This window comes from Typopeltis vanoorti, chromosome 22 (genome assembly GCF_054136105.1).
Source record: "Typopeltis vanoorti isolate ZY-2024b chromosome 22, IOZ_Tvanoo_1.0, whole genome shotgun sequence".
NCBI lineage: Eukaryota > Metazoa > Arthropoda > Arachnida > Uropygi > Thelyphonidae > Typopeltis > Typopeltis vanoorti.
The window spans coordinates 45,282,116-45,285,958 of record NC_143570.1 but is presented as its reverse complement, the minus strand read 5'-3'; the positions used below and the strand labels follow the sequence as shown (position 1 = coordinate 45,285,958).

At 36.1% G+C, this 3,843-nt stretch overlaps 1 non-coding gene across 1 annotated transcript; it reads right to left on the bottom strand.

Moving 5' to 3' along the window:
- Positions 1–1,644: 1,644 nt before the first annotated feature.
- On the bottom strand, positions 1,645–1,717 carry TRNAV-UAC (transfer RNA valine (anticodon UAC)). Its single transcript has one exon. It is a non-coding gene; the product is annotated as a tRNA-Val (tRNA).
- Between the last annotated feature and the right edge of the window lie 2,126 nt (positions 1,718–3,843).

Below are 3,843 nucleotides of genomic sequence, written 5' to 3'. Positions count from 1 at the left end.
CAACCTCAAAACTCTGAAACAGAATTTTCAAACATATTTTCCGAATAACTTTTATAAGAAACTTTGTGGGTTGAGATCTATTTCAGGCTTATAGTCACGAGAACGACCTTTCGTTATCGAAAAAAGAACAGTTAATTGTGCTTTCAAGTGACAGTGGCCTTAAAATGCAATTCCGTGATCTTGGTTTGGCTCGATTCTGGATCTCGCCTTCAGTGAGAAGTGAATTTCCCGAATTATCTGAAGAAGCACTGAAATTCGTCATGCAGTTTTCTACAATCTATCTTTGTGAGAAAGGATTTTCATCGCTCCTTCAAATAAAAACAAAATACAGAAATCGCCTTAGTGTGTGTGTGTGTGTGCCGATCTTCGACTGAAGTTGACTAATATTGAGCCAGATATCCAGCAACTCTGCAAAGGTCGAGAAGCTGAACCATCTCATTAAAAGTAAGTAGTAACATAATTATATCATATTATTTACTACAGTTTCCGATTTTTTGGACTACAGTTTCCGATTATTCCAGTTACTGGTTTTAGAATTAATCCATTTCCAAAATCTAACAAAATCGGGGATGAAACGAAAGTTACGCAAAGTGGCATCACAGTGGGCTCAGCTCTGATGGAGAGGAGGATAGCTGCCCCTATCCCGTTTAGCGAAATTCCGTATCTCGTACGGTCGCTTGGGAATATGCGGCCGAGCACACCGAATCCGTCGCATGCGGACAACAACATCCATAAGGGCATGGATTGTACAGATACACACACACACATCACAATGTAACGAATACAAGCAGCACACAGGACGTATATAAATAAAACCACCGCACGATTAATGAATCTGCCAGATTTACGATGACCACTGTTGTGCCTCTGGATAAAACAGGACGGATATAATTAAAACCATCATCACACGGTTATTAAAAATCACATGCATACGTTATATACGGCATTCGGTCGCTGGCGGGAAAATGCGCCGGACCACGTGGATGGCACTTTGCGATTGACATCGTGGGTTGGACTCTTTATAGGCATCGGGAAGGACTTCAACATTATGTCTTAAATTTTTTTGCTAGTTATGGAGAACTCCTCAGGGAAATAAGGCGATTCGTATCTGCCGTGTGTGTATGTGTGTGGGGGGGGGCATTATTGGCCTTATGATTTAGATAGGACAATAGGACAAGGGGTGTCATCCATGGATGTCAAGTTCGTATTCAGTATTATGTTGAATGGAGTAAGATAAGAACAACATTTTTCCCTCGTCTCACAAGGCACTTAGCGAAAGGAACAGTTTACATGTCGCAGGTCGAATCAGAGAGCGCGTGAAGATTAAAAGTTGTTGTGGGGAGGTGAATGGGGATTTCAGCAGGACGGCGCTGACATACCCATTCATTTTCCCACAGCAAATCGGAAACTGATACCTTTATTTGTTTAATAAAAATTAAAGCTTTGTTCAGTGATGATACACTTTTAATCGTTTAATTCCAACTTAAGTATGTTTCCATGTTAATGTGTATATGTAAATGTAAATATAATATATATATATGTTGTAAATGTATATGTAAATATTGCAATCCATTAAATTAAATAAACATTATATATATATATATATATAATGCTATTTGTGAAATTTTTGAAAAACGTAAAAATTGTTCTCGCCCGGAATCGAACCGAGAACCTTGCGCGTGTAAAGCGCACGTGATAACCACTACACCACGAGAACAATCGATAGTTAACTCTTGAATTTGCCTTCATCAGTGCTTAAAAATCGTTTCATAAACCTAGTTGCAGTAAATGTTAAAAGTATACCGATAATTATAAGCTTTAAGTAAAGTATCGCAAAATTAAAACTATTAACCGTAATCACCTTATTAAAACATAACAAATTTATGACTAACAGTTATGAAGAGATGAAACTGTAAATGGAAAGGAGCTCATTTATATGAAAGTAGAACACAAAGACTGAAGAAATCATTTTTTCTCTATGTTGATAACAGCGAAATAAAATTAATGTTCGTCGCGTTTTCTCCATCTAGAAAACAAGCTGTAAACCATGATATACGAAATGTCATATTACATACACACATACATACATACATAGTGTATTTATTTAAAAAGAAACGATTCAGAGAAATAAGTACTATATTACTGTTAGTAAACGTAACCGCAATAAGTAAAGATTACATTATTTAAAAAAGCTCTCTTTTGCTAGCATTGTTGAGCTCGAGTACGTTCTCATGCAGTGGTTGCATGATAAATGAATAACAGTTTGATAGGTTTATTGCAGTGGTTTTCATTTCAGCATTATTTATGTAGACTCCAATAGTTTTCTTTCAGTCCCGTAATGACATCGATGTTTGTAAAGTGTTTCACTTAACCTGTAGACTGATCCTCGTAACCAGATGGCAGGACTGAGCATGTAGATATCGGTTTGTGTGAGCTAGCTTCCAGTAGAGTGTAACTTCAATTCTGCCGTAAACTCTATTTTACGATGGTTTTTGTTAAGATTATTTAAAATTTCTGAGACCTAAGAAATGTTTTGAAATAATTTCATACTTAACAATCATGATTAATTTACATTTTCCAGACTAAGTGAAAAACGTTCTTTATAAATTAACGCAAAAATATTTTATTCATCATGATATACCTACCTTGTTACAAGGCAACACAATAAATAAAAAACAATAAGTGAATCAGTTTAAGTGTCAGCAGTTGGAGTTCAATAACAAAATCTCGAAGACAAAGCATACGCGTGAGAGAATGTAAAAATATTAATAAAGGGTGTCCCAAAATTCACGCAAGATTTAAATTTAGCGCCATTTGTGCGGTAAAGTGTTGCCAACGAGAAAAAAAAAAAAAAGACAGCGTGACAGCTGACAGTTCATAGTTATTAAAAATGGAGCGCTACACGAAAGAACAACGTATTTTCATTGTTGAGCAATATTTCAAAAATAATGAAGGTTTGGCAGCTACAGTTCGCAATTTTCGTACAAAATATGGTCGGAATAGTGATTGTACTTCATCAATTGTGAAAACATTCATTAAAAAATTCAAGGAAACTGGATCAATTAGTGATCTTATACACTCTGGCCGTTCTTCAACAAGTCGTTCAACAGAAAACATCGAAGCAGTTCGTGAGAGTGTTGCTGAGAGTCCAGGAACATCAATTCGGCACCGTCGTCTTGAATTGGGCATTTCGAGAAGCTCTCGACAGCGTATTCTCACGAAAGATTTGAATCTTTATGCTTGCAAAGTTCAATTAACTCAAGAACTGAAGCCTACTGACCACACACAGCGAAGAGAGTTCGTTGAATGGATTATGGAACAACAACAAGTGGATGCTTATTTTTCGAACAAAATCATCTTCAGCGATGAGGCTCATTTTCATCTTGATGGCTTCGTTAGTCGACAAAATTGTCGCATTTGGGGTTCAGAAAATCCACGAGTGATTGTTGAGAAACAAATACATCCACAACGTGTCACTGTTTGGTGCGGATTTTGGGCTGGAGGCACCAAAAGGAACTGTTTCTTTTGAATTCGTAAATTTTATAGATTATTTTTTATATTTTCATCGCGTTTAGAAAAAAAGAACACTAAAAATATTTAGGAGTATGCAGAAGGTTGAAAGTGGTAAATTAGATTGTGGGAAAAAATGAACTGAATGATTATTTAATAGACGAAACCAACATTAGAAATAAGGCGATCATAGTTCCTGGAATTTAACTGAGCAATACATAATGAATCATTCAAAAACAAATCGTATTTAACTAATGTGTTTACGTGTATACCCTAAATTTTGCTACTGATTTCAACTAGCACTACTTGAGCAGGGACAACACACTTTCTCTG